The 15,522-nt window shown below is 38.7% G+C and overlaps 1 protein-coding gene across 1 annotated transcript in view; it reads left to right on the forward strand.

Annotated features, from left to right (window-relative positions):
- LOC108031761 (IDLSRF-like peptide) overlaps positions 1-15,522 on the forward strand; it is a 41,046-nt gene that overhangs the window by 13,059 nt on the left and 12,465 nt on the right. The gene's annotated exons all lie outside the window — the stretch shown is intronic.

Below are 15,522 nucleotides of genomic sequence, written 5' to 3' on the forward strand. Positions count from 1 at the left end.
CTAAAATTGCGTAAATTTCCTTTTTATGAGAGTGCTAACGTTTATATACCTACATTTCCCTGAATTTCCCACTGTTCTTACTAAGTTAAATTAACGAAGTAAGAGCTTTGAAAATTTACAAGAGATTATCTGTAAGTCAGTAGAAGAGCAAAGTAAAACATAAATCATTAAAAAAAAACTCATAATTCCTTGCTAAAAACGCTGTTTCCATGCCCGAAATAAACAAAATGATTTTTCCACACGGCTGTCGTGTTAACACAGCAAAGCCTGAGGATTTTCTACAAATTTGGTTACTTTCTTGGCTTTTCGTGCTGTCGGGGGCCAAACGGCATTTGATACGGCATAGATTGTTTGAGCTGTGTTCTCTTTTGTTTGCCCATGCCTTGTGGACACGTATAAGTTTCGATGGGTCAAATATTTGCTTAGGCAACAGCGGAAATTTTCAGAGTAGAAGCCCGCCAAGTAGACTACGTTTCGTTTCTCTTTCTCAGGCCTTCGTAATGGATGTCCTTTTTTGGATTTTTTGTTTTTTGGTTGGGATATACATTCGTAATTGTTGATGACGGCATTGAGCCAACTTTATGATTCGTTTGGGAGCGGGGAAGGCGTCTGGCGGTGGCATAAATAAAGTAGGACATCCTACTCGCGTTGTGCCGAGCTGGTTCCCAGGGGAAACGTCAGAGCAAATACATCAAAGAATTTATTAGACAAGCTTTGCCATATCCGTTTCCTGTTGACAAATGCCACGGGAACCGAACAGTCATCTAATAACATTTTCCTGAGAGGCAAAAAATTAGAGGAAAACCGCTGACGAATGTAAATCTCCATTTGCCAAGTTGACCCCTGGATGGCAGAGAAATTGTTGCACTCTAACCTTTGGACCGTAAGTGTAAGTATACCGGCTTTAAGCCTGCGCTTTCGCCCGACGTATAAAAGCCCTTTAATATGCGTCGGGCAAAAAGGGAGAGTCGTAAAAACTTTGCTTAACTCATAATGAAATAGCAGCAGGATGTGAGCCTGAAGATGAGCGATTTCAATCCCGCCAAGAATCCCCATCTCTCGGCCTTTTGTTTTTCTTCAAGCTTAAGTGCAACTTCGTAACGCATAAAACTTGAGCAATCGCGCATAAATCTTGGCCAGACAAAATGGTCAACTGTTGGATAGCCACTTACTCTCCTCGGCTGTAAAAGATAAAGAAATCGTATTCGTTTCTCTAACCATAAAAGTTGACAGCCTGGAACTGACACGTGGCGATGGTCAGGTGGCAACAGGAGAAGCTGCCTGGCGGCTAAAGTTACAATCGAAGCCATTTCTTCGCTGGACAGAAATAAAATACCTCCGCAAAGTGTTTTTCCACCCGCCTTCGTGGAAACTTATGCCACAGGGAGAGGGAAGTAATTTGGAAACCAAATATATCTAAGACGTTCTACATGCATTTGTGAAACAGCCAACCTTAGAGATAAAAACCAATTATATTTTTAAACTGTAGTTTGGCTGTCTGACAAATCGTTGTTCCGAACAAAGTTTAGACCATGTCCGCAGCCAGTTAAACTTTTCCGCAAAGTTGGTCTGCAAATAATCTAGCGGCCAAAGTTGTTGATATGCGGCAGCTTTAAAAATATCAATCAACCGAATTCGGCGAACTTCCAAATATAAGCCCAGCTAACCCCATTTATGGCCCACCTAGTCTTTGGCACGTACCTAAAATTGGTGCCTGCTCCACAAAAAATACACACACACTGGCCCGTAAGGTCCACGTCATTCGCATAAAACCCTTTAATGGTTATGCAGGCACCAATTACCATTAAAAGCGGACAGCCTCGCCTGAAATGTATACATGCACATGGCCGCAGACATGTATTTTCCATAGGGAAAGGGAAAGCGGGCGCAAAAACAACGAAAATCAATATATATGTATGCCGCGTGAAGGACTCAAAAACGCAGCTGAGATTGAAAAATCCTCGATGCGGCGAGCGCCTTTTTTTGTGGCTAAGCGAGTCGCTATGATTTCCTGGTTTTTTGTAGCCGCTACTTGCGGTCGTTAGACGTGCCATGATTTATAATGCTCTGCGATGGGGAAACACTCAATAAATGCAGAGGCGAAGGAGCCCAGCCTTCAAGGCTGATAGATTGAGCTGCTCAAACCTCAGGAAAAGAATATTTTTAGATTTCACAAAAATATTCTTAAATTATATGTCAGTATATCAAATATAAAAAGATACCATTTCAATTTAATAATTAATTATTATAAGGTAAACTAAAGTGTGTAATCACTACCACATCTTGTCCGTTAATTACAATAATAATACAGCACAAATTTTAGAAATAAAAAACTATACTTTAAGGTTGTGCACCGAAGTTTAATGGTTATTTCTAAAAATAAATAATGAATAACTTAATAATTACAATTTTTTGTTCAAGAATTTTAACACACTAAAGTTGTTTAACTATTTATTTTAAAAAATTGTGATGGTTTTACTCATGGTTTCTTATTCCGAAAGTTTTCAAAAGGATCCATGTTATTTGAAATATGTGTTCTGCATGATAATGACTTTAAATTGTATCTTTTAAGTGCTTCTTTTTTAAAGGACATCCCCTCTTCGTTCTGCGTTGGCTAATTTACTCGAGCACTGATTTTCCCTGCCCTTTTTTGTGTGCATGGCCAAATGGCAGGACATAAATCTGCAAATGTGATAAATGGTTATAAAGCCAAGCGTAATGTTTATTTAAAATAATGATGATGATGAGCAGCTGCAGCTGCTTGCTATTACAGCACCGCCTCACTCCCTTCTCGTCCTTGTTTTATTTTCGTTTGTGCATGTAAATTGCCGCGGACCTTTGATGGCTGCCCAAAGAAGGATGTGCCATTGAGCCAATGTGGGGTGTATTTTTTTACCCGAGTGAGTGGCTCCTTTTAGCGCGACAGACAGCTGTTAAAGTTCAGCTGTCAATTATTCATAAAATTGCGCATACGTCTGCACTCATTACGCATACGCCGCGTGTGCCAGTCGGTCTTTATTTCGCCTCGGATCGCTTTCATTTCGCCGTTTCGTATTAATTTGATTTATACACATGCCCACACGCATGCGACATTTGTCCTTTCATTCAACTGCTTATATTTATTTCGTTTTATGGTTTTGCTTTTACACAAATTTGCATAATTGAGCCCGAGACTGCTTCAATCTGAATGTTTGATTTATGTCTGCCATCTCCCTGGAAAAAGAACAACTTTGCGGCTAAGTTCCCATAATTTCCAGCAAATGCTCCTAAGGATATTTGTGTTTATAATTTACGCACGAAATCGAAAAACTTTCTCTTGACTTTGTGGCGGCTTATTATTATTTTGCCTCTTGGTAGATTTGCATAATATGGTGAGCAGTCTGATGGAAATAAATGGACTGCGGGCACTTCTTTTTAAATATGTACGTGCGACATTGTCTGGGCCATAAATTCGCATAATTAATGTTAATTTAAAGTTGTTTTGAAATTGTTTCTTTTAAAGTATTTTAAAGTTTTTCTCAAATCGCTTCAGCTAATGTTTGACTTAAGCCCCTTGCCAAATGTAATGTCAAATCAATACACTGGCTGGTAACCTCAATAAGCCTCCTTGACAAATTGCCCGAATGGCACTCGGGGAGGGTTCCGACCTATGTCCTATCTCGGACATTGATCGGACAACAAATTATTTTAGTCCTGTCCCCTAAGGCCAATCGATGTGGTATCATTACAAAGCCATTAAGTTGGCCAATCAAAACCATGCAAAAAGGACCCCAGCAAAGACCCACAGACAAAACATGACAATGTAATTCAATCAGAGTGCCAGTTAAATGGCACAAGAACTCGTTAGTGGAAATATGCTGGTCCAATATCAGATATGGTCCATTAAATGAGGCTTGAGTAAAGAAAGAGACTATCAGCATTAGATAATTGCCCAGTTAATGACCCTCAGCTGAAAACTATAAGTCTGCTCAGGCCTAACGAACAGAAGTGCCCTACTGGTATATGGAAATCAAGCGGAAAAGTCGGCTGGGGAATGGACAAACAGATAGCTTAAAGCCGAGGCATGGACAATTTTGGGACCCTTGATTGATTGATTGATTCGCCCATGGGCTAAATGAATTCATCATTCACATTTGAGTGTATCCTCGGCGCAAGCTAATTTATCATCTGAATCAATCGAGGAGCAGGCAACGCCATTTGAACAGCTGAGAACGATGAATGCGATGAGACTAATCAAATATGATGGCAGGTTCAAATTGGATGGTAGTGGCAATTGATCAAATGCGAAATGGATACCGCACTTCAAGCTGATTCTATATCAGACTCTTAATTGGGAAATTTTTTAAACAACGTATCTCTACAAATATGAATTTCCTTGTAAACCATTTTTGTTTTACTTATTTAATCAACAAAAATGTAAAGACATTAGTTTACACGTGTTTGCGAAAAGCTTTCATTTTCCGAAAACTCAATTCAGTCCCAGCTGAACCTTAATCAATTTATTGTTTGGCGTTATACATATGAGCCTCTGCATAAATATTTAAAGAGACCATTATGGGTTCATGGGGTTTTCGTGGAATAAAATTGCATTTGCGAGGTTGTCTTTGTAAATATTTTGAGAAAAATCTGTATTTACAGGAAATTACCTTATTTTTGGCTTAAACGAAAAATGAAAAAATACTGAAGAGTGTTATTATAACTTTTACAATCGAAATACTTTATAGGTGTCCATTTAATAAAAAGAACGCTTTAAAGAAAGTTTTCTTTAAATTTTTTTAAAAATATGCAATGGTTTAAAAAATATATATTTAACTAATCGATTTTATTAAACAAAAATACTCTTAAAACGTTTGAATAATAACATTTGTGGTAATTGAATTTAAGGAAAAATACTTGGAAGCGAAAAATGTAACTGACCTTTATCTACCTTCAGAATGTTGTTCAAAACTTTAGAAGCTTTGGTTGATTGCCAGCAAAATCCGAGCAAAATCCGCTTCCAATGTTCATTATTTTCGGTTTGCTGTAATTCTTGGAAACTCTTGTTAACGCCCTTGTATGCACTCACGCACATGTTGAACTTGCTCCAAACTCGCTGTTCCTTGTCGATTACGTGGATTTCGCAGCTGGGGGTCCCGGGAACCAAAGCCCAAAAAGCCGAGGTGGTGGCTAATTTCGGCACCAGTTTCGCTTTCCTTGGGCCAACAACATCAAAGTCATTGGCAAACATGTGGGGCGGATGGCAGAAGCGTTTTAATCTAAATAATTATTAAACTGTTTTTGCCCTTGTTGTGTGCTTTCCACCTAGGGCTGTGCATGTTCTTTCTATTGTTACCCATAAGCGAGGACCACCTGTGGGCGGTGTGTGTTTTGTGTTTTTCCCTGTTATCTTGCCGGAGCAACACTCTGGATTGAATTTACATATTTACATCCGGTCGGGAGGAACAGAACCATATGTGCCCGGGATTATGGCTGTCGCCGCACTGAAGCGCTAAGCTGTGGGGAACGAGGGATAGACAATTTGCAGCGTCTTATCGCAGACGAGGGATATGATATACCAGTTGCCGGGTTTATCGATTAAATGGGTTGTGGCGAAAATGTATTTAAAATTAAGTCAATGGTTTATGGGGCGATTGATCGCTTGGCAAGGACGCGATGGATACCCAGATACCTGGAACCAACAACCCTGCTCATCGCAAAGCTGTCACAAACTGTCCGCAAAAAGCGTCGCAAAATTGGAGAGCTTAGCAGGCTGCGACTCAAATTGCCAGGTGCATTAAATGTCAAAGGGTCGAGCAATTTCATTATAGTGAAATGCAAGCGATAGGTCGACCTTATGCCTTATCCTTCGTCCCACGCTTTTTGTAATTTGTCCATTGAGGCGTGTGATTTCCACCAGGTGAAAAAAAGTTTTCAAAAAGCAAGACAAAAAAGAGCAAAATAGCAACAAAAAAATGTTTCTGTAACTTTTTCTGCTCTCGGCACTTTTGTGAAAAAGGCAATATGGCATGAAAAGCGCCGAAGAAAATTGAGGAAAAAAATGCCGTAGCCGTAAATTGACCCGGCCCGCATTAATTTTTCTTTTTTCACACCATTCTCCGGCTCCTGTGGAAAACTCAGCCAATAGAATGCTAATCAAAACGAATGTTCGTACCATCTGTCAATTACAGCAACTTGCAGACAACATACAGAACAGCAAACGACTCATTGTACTTCCGTAACGTGCCACACATTACGACTAATTTAGAAGAAGCGTCGGTAAACTCGAACTTGGCCAAACATTCTCGCTGATTAGGGCCCATTAATTTTGTGGCCTGTACGCTAATGTCTTGACATTTCAATAGGAAAGTTGGGGGAAAGCTTTTGTTTGGCAAAGATCAATTTGATGGAGTGCGGAAAGTCGAGGAAGGTGCGTGGAAAACTTTTGGGGAAACAATAGGAGAGTTTCCAAGACAATTTCCAGCTTGGGAAATATAAACCAAGATACTACCCAAACAGTCTAGCTTTGCACATTTTAATTTATTTAATTGTTAACTCTTAACAAAAAAACACTGCTGCTCTCTTCCTTTTGAATACTTTTATTGTTGAGTTGCAACAAGTGTTAAGCCCTCCGAAAGAAATTTAAACTCTTTTCATCACCAAAATAAACTCATGAATATAAAGTGAAAAATCTAAAACAACTTGGGCAGGTTAAAAGGCAAACCAGGCGTTTTAATTGCTTTTATAGGGCTTACCCAAAATATTTTAAATTCCAATGCAAATATAAAGTCTCTAAGGAACTCTTGTATCTTTAAGGTAAATAAAGGTATTTGTAATGAATACCATGACCCACCTTGCAAAGTTACACTAAAACTTTAACTTTTTGCCCCATTTCAAAGCCTCACAACACCAAAGAAACTCGCTTGTTAAGAGAAACCCCTTCAAGTTGCGGTGAAAAGTTAAGCGCTTAAATTTCGTGAAACCGTTTAATTGTTTGACTCGCAATGTGGGGCGAATAGTGTGCATTAAAAGCCAGTGAGAGCGGGAAAATACCCTCCTGCGAGGGTAAAAACTTGGCTTAAACGCACCACTGAAAGCCAACGGGGACCGCATGTCCTGCGTTAGCGTAATTGTCATATTTCTTGGCCGGCAGCAACTCAAGTGGTAATTATTTTAGCATTTTTCCTGTGCAACTTGTGGGTGGGAGTGGGACTGGGACCATGAAGTGCAAGGTCCTCGGTCGCAATTAACGTGAGAGAATGCGAAAATGTGTCAGCCAAGACAAGGTAAAGCAGCAGGACCTTGGTCCTATATTTAGGGCTTGACATTTGCATTTTTGAGCCAAGCATTTTATTCGAGTCAAAGAGCTTTTGTCTTCGCTGGCCATATTTATTTATGAGACCCTGCAGTGGGTCAAGGCTCAAGTGGCGCTAAGGAAGGAATCTCAAATCGAGCGACTAACCCACAATCTTTGGGGCCATAAAATCAAATGACAATTAAGTGGGCAATCAATTTTACAACCCAGAGCTCACAAAAGCCAATCCCCAATCCTCAATAATTCTCCTTTATGTCCGGATGCCGGAGTGCAAACTCGGTAATTCAATTACCGCTTCGGCCAAAAAGGAAGCGCAAAGCTGAGAATTGTCAGTGTCATTAACACGTGAGTGCATAAACATTAATAATTCTCGTTTTATTTCCACACCATCTCGCAAACTGAAAGAGAGCGACTGACAGCCAAAGACGGAACCGGAAATTCCATCAATTTAATGACTTCCCGTGGACGACTGACATTGGCAATGGCCATTCGCACATTTGGGTCAAGGCCAATCCCGCTCTCTGTCCACAGGCAACTATGGGAGGATATCGTTACAGTCCCCAGATTAAGATAAAGCTACACCGACACCCATATTTATTGCTGCAGTCGCCGACTTTTGTTACCCACTGTGACATTTGATAATTGCCTGCGGCACGACACTTGCACGTAAAGTTGTTGGCAGGAATCTGATGACACCATAGTACAAACCATTCACTTGGGGTGCTAAATGGTCGAGAATAGAGCTGTTAAGGGCACAATTAGTTCGGGGATTACTAGTAGTACGTAATGTTGTATTAAAATTTAAATTCTTTTGTATTTCAAGTTAGAATCCTTTAATTTCTTATATTATCCCCTAAGGCTAGTATATTTTTATCATTCAAAAATGGGTTACTTTCGATATATACCTAAATTAAATAGTCAATTTAAAATTCCCCGCGGAAAAAAACCTATAGAAAGTACACTATATGTGTGGCAAAGAACGTGGAAAGCTATTCATTATGACCCCTATGAAGGCCGGTCAACTTTATAAAAAGCACACTTTAAGATACTTTTTATAAACATTCAGATATTTTTCCATCGTTTCAAGGTTATAAACGAATGGAGCTTAAAGTTAACATTATTTTTGGGAACCTGCTAGTACCTGTGCTAAATTTCAGCTTTAACGAATATAAGCAAATACCTGCATCCCTAAAACCCAACCCTTTAATTGCTGTGAAAATCCCCTGACTCTTTTTTTCGTAGTGAATGGGTAAAAATAAACAGACAAACAGACAAACATCCAAACGGCGATTAGGATCATGTGAAATACTTTCGTTCCATTGTCGTAATGGTGTCAGTGGCGCTTTTATTTTGTTTTCGTTCTGTCATTTTTGCTCGCTTTTAAATTCAGAGTTTGCCGTACGGTTTGTTGGACTCCCTTCGCCTGGCATTTGTTTGCACGAAATTATTTCCATTCTGGCCCGCTGGCTCGTTGGGCGCCATGCCTCTAATGCGAACTTTGACTGTTGGCGAATGTATATACATATCTGTCAGATACTGTTTTTGTATATTTGCGCGACTATCTGTGTGAAGAACTCATTTGGGGTTGGCGGGTTCGCGGTTCTCCACACGCCAGCCAAATGACAATTGTTGGCCTGGCATTCAGTTTGATTGCGTGAAGTGCAGCCACAGACAGTCGCAGCCATTTCGGATATTTCAGACGTTTCAGATATTTCAGCCATTTGCGAATATATATTTTTAGTCGAGTGGCGGTTGGGCTCTCGGTTATTCAGGGCCAAGGGAACAGGGCTTGGTGTGAGTTTATTTTAGTTTAATGACGTTGTATTCTGTCTGCTCGCATGTTCAGTCGGATTTGCCAAAATAAAACACAAATTTTTGGACATCACACAACTGCTGATGACAGTTGGTTTTGCTGTTGAGTTTAGTTTTGGTTTAGTTTTTATGAAAAAATACGTATTTTAGTGGGAATTATTTTAGCAGAATTTGTGCATTTTATTCGTAATTGATGAGAAAAGTTGTGTTTGCTTTTTCCTCTGGTATTTATGTAGTTTAAAAAGCTTTGAAAACAAAGGAATTAAGCCATATGAAATAAGTTGTATAATATCAATTATACGGGATAATTCCTGTGGCCACTTTACTTGGTGACAAGGCTTAAATGCAAATTTACCTAATTCGACATGCTGTTATTTCGGATATAGTATTTTCTAATTAACCTCAGGTATCCCTGAAACTGAATTCCCAACGCACTTAATCAAGTTCCACCTGGCTACACAAATTAAAATCAAATTGAGGCCCTGCGTTTGCGTTTGGCCCAACAAGCTAGTTGTGACGGGTTTGGGCCATAAATGGCCGCGTGTAGGAGAGGTCCTTTGCACCTTAACGATGTGCTCCCATTTCCGCTTCATTTCCCGTCAACAAATTTGCGTAAAAAAATCAAATTTCACCAGGACACGCCTAAGCCCTGCGAATGGAACGAATTGCATTAGTAATCCGCGCCCCCAACCAGTGCAAAAAAAGAGGAAAAGCGGAAAATCCGTGCTTTTATGATTGCAAATTTTCCTTTCGCACATGGTTTTTCCCTGAGAGCGCTTTCCACACTTTAACAACGGCATTTCCGTTATGGAAAGCGCATTTGTTTTTCCATGCCTCCATTCGAAGTATTTTTTCTTTATTGGCCAATAAAAGTGAAAAGTTTTACGGCAGACTTTCGAGAGTCATAAACTGGGTTCGTATTGGGTTTGCTCTAGAGTGTTTTTTTAAACGTTTCTGATTTTTGGTGGTGTGTGATTTTAGAAAAAGCAACATATGGCGAACATTTTTTACGGTTGGATGGAATTAGTGTTGCGATAGATAACATTTTGTGGCGTTTGGCTTTTTACTTTTAAACTGGCGCTAAACAAACGATTATTGATCAGCCTTCGACATTCATATTTTATTTATAGCAAAATGGCTAGAGAATACCGCGTTAAGGCCACCTTCAAGCTTAAATTGACCCTGGGTTGAAACGTTTACAAGGGTAACTGACATTTCAGAACCTCGTTTAAAATTTAAATTAGGAAATGACAGGTGAATCACAAATGCAAGCACAAAACACAAATCATTTGAATAATTAATATTTTCAAACGTGTGAATTTCAGAACATGGGAGTATGTAGGAAATGTCATCTTTGACCGAATTAATATAATTAATGGCATTGCTATTGTGATCTGACATCTTCCTAATCTTGCAATTAATTAAGATTCCCCCTTTGTTCTCTACGATATTTCGTGTGCCTCCAGGTGAAATTCAGGTATTATGTGCACACTTGTCATACATATTTGCGTTTATGCACTTGGCTTGGCAATCGGCTTAGGCGTACTAATGGATATAGCTGATTAATGTTTTAAGATGTAACTAAAGAGTTTTTAAAATTACCGACAGTTATTAATATTCCACGAACAAAGCAGCCTTTCAGATTGGAATTAAATTATTAAACTATTTTGGAGATTAGGTTTCAATATTCAAAAGACCGAAGGAGTAAATTAATAGCTTATACAAATGAATCAATATATTAAATGATTAGTGGTGGTAGCAATAAATATTTTAATTTGTTTTGGAGATAAGGTTTAAATTTGTTCGAGATAGGGAAAAAAGCATATAGATTTATACGAATATAGCGATCAAATAATATGTTCTATTTCTAAAAAATGTATTTAGGTATTTTTCAATTTTGTAAAATTTAATAAGTGCCTTTTTGGCATTTTCGTTTACCTACGCCTTTTTATTCATGTTTGGTAACGACAGTAAATTACAAAATACGAAAGGTTCCTCTTTAAAGCTAACATTTATCTATGAATACCACCAGTTATTTGTTATTTGTTGATTTTTATGGGTTGAGCGACTCAGCCTCCACAACCCCCTGGTTCCCCACAATACTACACATATCTTTCATTTGGTACGAAAATACAGCGCCACTCGTGGCGGAAGACATTCGCAGACAATAATGCCAGGCCAAGCCATATCTCACACTATGTTGGCCCGGAGCGTAAACGTGGTCGTAACCGTAACTGCGGCAAGACAATCGAAGCGACGTCGAGATGCAGGTCCTCGAGGGCCGGGAATCGGTGGGCTATATATCCATAGTGGCACCAATAAATTACGTCAGAGTTCCGCTCGCTGTGTGCGTGGCATTGCATACAAATGTGCTAATTTATAAGCAAAACAATTAGTTCTTGCCACTATTGTTTTTGCCACTGCAATCAAACTGGTTTTCACCAACAAAACGGCAACAGAGCGACAAACTAACAAACACCCCAACTACCAACCAGCCAGCCAACCAACCAACTGCCAAGGAAAGTAATTTTCATTAGTGAGCTGCGCTGTTTTGTTGGCCAAGGGTGTGTGCAATTATTTAGTTGATATTGCGTATACGTCATGTTGGCCGTTCCTATGCCCCACACGCTGTCATGTAGTGCGGTCCAAGTTGGCCGTGGCTGGAAACTTTGGTTAGTCACTCTGCGGTTGGCATATGCAAAGCTTAATTACAGCCAGGAAATGTTTGCGTCTAAAGAAAATTCGGGTTGGTCAAAGGATGTTGGCTAACGAATAGTTTGAATGGAGTGCAAAGAGGTGTATTCTAATTATATTTTAGTTAAACAACAATCTCTGGGATTCTCCAAATATAAAACTCCAATTAAATAAAATTTTCATGAAACATTTTTACTGGAATTATAAAACTTTTCTTATGCAATTAAGCTTTAATCTCTGCTAAAAAAATCAATTTAAGTTACTGAATAATACAATTTAGTTTTAATAATATTTTTATAAGTTGAGATGGAAAGTCAAAAATAATGTTTATTGTTTCTAGTTACAATATTAAGTGAGAATATTATTTTATTATATATTTTATTTTTTAAGATTATTTTAGATTGTTTAAATATTATTTCTGGTTTTAAGATAATAATGATAGTAAAATTATATCTTACTTACGTTATTTATCAGTCCATCTTATAACATAGTATTGTATTATGCAGTCTTGAAGTAAAATATATCTTTAAATCAAAAATACAGCTCTTTAAGAGAAATCATGCAGGAACCCTGCCGTTTTCATGCACAATTAAATAACCCTCGCAAGTACAGTATATATTCTAATGATTCCCCTGAAAGGCTACCTCCAATTAAAAGCAACCACAACCTCGTCAGAACTTTCTCCTTCCCATTAAAGTTGGCTCTTGGTCATAACTGTACCGACTCTGTGTCCCGGCCGTTCATAAGCTGGCAGCTGTCAGTGGATCGAAGCATGCCGAAACTTAGGCTGAAGTTGCCACTCAACCTCCTTAACCCCCGACTGCCAACTACCCATCTGTTTGGACAGATATTGCCCATCGGCCATAAGGAGAAGCCACCGCTTAAATGGGACACGCCCAGGCAATTGCGAGGGTCAGGTAAACTGCAATTGGCAGGCGGATGGGCTATAGTGGCTATATCTCGGATACACAGGACACACAGGAGCAGCTGATACAACAAACCGAGCCAGGAGCAATAACTGTGTAACATTGCGCATACGCCATGCGTGACAACGCCGCCTGGTGCTGCTGCCCTTGGTGCTTCGCAAATTGACACATGAAAACTAAAATTCTGTTAACTGACAGCCGGAAAAGTATTACACTGGGTGACAATTTTTGTCGTCAAGTCAAATAAAGGTTTTTTTACAAAATACTTTAATTTTAAATGTATTCTTCAATGAAAAATATACATACATTATTTTCCTAGAATAATTTTTAAATTTATTTATTTCTTTACTTCAGAAATAAATTAACAGCTAAACGACTTTAAAGGAGAGAACCAGCTTCCTAAAAATTTGTATAACAAATTGTATGATCCCAGAGTTTTGTACCTGATTAATATGATTTTTTAGATAACAAGGGAGATCAGTTTATCATAATCTAATTTTTGATTATTTTAACAAATATAACTCCGAAAGTACTAACATTTTGTAAATTTATAAACATATATTTTGACATATAGCGCGTAACAAGCTTATTTGACCTTAAATCTATAGCATATACATACTATAAATTAATAAAGTGCCTTTAAAAGTCAGCCAAAGTTGCACATAAAATCCCAGCACTGCACCGGCAACTGCCAATTTTGTTGCATAGTGTTATTACACTCTTTTACGGCCACAGCGCCGGGCAGTTGAGACTATTCCATAAGCGGGCAGCAACAAAGGCGAAGTGTAAGAATATTTCCTGGTGTCACGTGCAGCGCTTAGCAAAATGCTGTACGAGTTTCAGGATTCTGGATTTTGGCTTTCGGACATTGTCAGGCGGAAACAACATTGTGTGTGTGGCCAGAAGCTTAACGCTTCATTTAACTCTGGTTGGCCATGTATACACTTATTATTTTTCTCACTTTTTTTTGGCCCGAAAAGAAGTCAGAAAGTCAGAAATGCCGGGACGGGGACCCATGGGGAGCAGAGCAGAGTGCTGCGTGCTGACTCCATATTTATGACATTTATGCAACATTCATTATGTGTGCAGCACACGACAGAGATGTTTCTCCACCCCCATGATTTTTTAAAATTAATAAATCTGCCTGTGCGAGCCACAGCCACTTTTTGGGGCCGTCTAGTGGGAGTGTTTATGAACCCGGCCGGTGCATTTTAATATGCACAAAGCTTATTTAAAGAAGCATACAACTTGATGTTGCATATTTTTTGGGGTCACACTTAGACACTTTTTAGGGTTGATACAAGGTAAACAAAGATTGTAATACTTTAGGTAATATATTATAATAACTTAATATTTTAGACGTTACAATATTATTCCTAAAACATAATAAGCTCGAGACTTTGATTTTCAATTTAAATATTTATTTTTTATTGATTAACTTTTTAATCTTATACAACTATAGATACCATTTATTGATAAAATAAAATTTATCGATTTCTTAAAAAAGAATATCAAAGGAGTTTTTCTATACAAAAAAGTAAAATTCAATACCCGCCTCGTTCCGTTCGCAAATTGAATAAATAATTCCAGAAACATTTCCACAAAAAGTTCGGATCGCCAATCCTTTGGCCGGCCACCAATCACGTATAATCGTAAACCGAAAGGGCATTAAAAATAATAAATTATTCAAATGGTAATCAATTGGCGTATAAAACGAGGGGGAAAGCGGGACTAAACTTAAACCGACAACAAAATAAAGGGGAAAACAAACGCTTTCGATGCCACAACAAAGTACAAAAGTTGTCCTTTTTATGCCACATAAAAGCCAACTTTAAGTGCGAGTGTTAAGGAATCTTTCGAAGCGAAAAAGGGAAAAAACCGGAGTCGAGAAACCGGCTAAAGGCCAGACCAACCCTTTGGCTCATTTGACCTTTTCAATCTGAGCCCAACACAGCACGCACAATAAACCGAAACACTTTTCGCACGGCATTATACGCAGTGAACTGATTTTCGGGGGATTCTGTGAGAAGCTAAGTGAGGGCAGACTTATTGGATCCCTCGGCCTGTCAATTAGTGTTGCCGAGCACATAAATTCCAATTGTTTTGACACTAACCGAAACATAATGAATCACACGAATTAACTTGTCTCGCGCGTGCCCACGGTGCGTATGTGTAATGCACGCCGAGTTCCTTTACCTTTTCGGTGGCCAAGGTGACAAGATTAAGGCTTTAATAAAACTCATACCTAAAACACATTTTTCTACCATCATTCTGGACTTACAAACAACATTTTCAAGTGTCCTTTTTCTGGTTTTTCTTAAAAACTTTGCGAACAAAATAGAGACAGAATAAAAAGTAACCAAAAAAAGCAAAAAGCAAAGGGGAGTACGAAAAACTCCGTCCAAACTTTAATAGAAAAATATGTCAAGTGTCAGGACAGAAGTTGGCCTGCAAGAAAATTTCCTTTGGCTGGAAATTGAATTAAACTTTGTGCTGAGCCAAAAAAGATTTGATATTTTTGAATGCTTAACCTATTTGTGGCAGCCATAAAACAAAAGCCAAAGAACCATCGTTTTCTTTGCGCCAGGGATTTAAGCCATGCGAGCCATGGGAAATGGCGTTGGATGATGGAAATTGTTTTTCCAAAATGCTGCCGCGCTCCCACGTGCGAAGACTAATAAAACCAATTTGCCTCGGTCCGCAAAAGAGATGGATACAAAAATAAGCCTGCGAATTCGGCTTCACAAAAAATAAAATAAATTGTATGAAATATGTTGAGTTTTGGCACAAGCGAAACAA

Source organism: Drosophila biarmipes, chromosome 3R, assembly GCF_025231255.1.
Source record: "Drosophila biarmipes strain raj3 chromosome 3R, RU_DBia_V1.1, whole genome shotgun sequence".
Classification (NCBI taxonomy): domain Eukaryota; kingdom Metazoa; phylum Arthropoda; class Insecta; order Diptera; family Drosophilidae; genus Drosophila; species Drosophila biarmipes.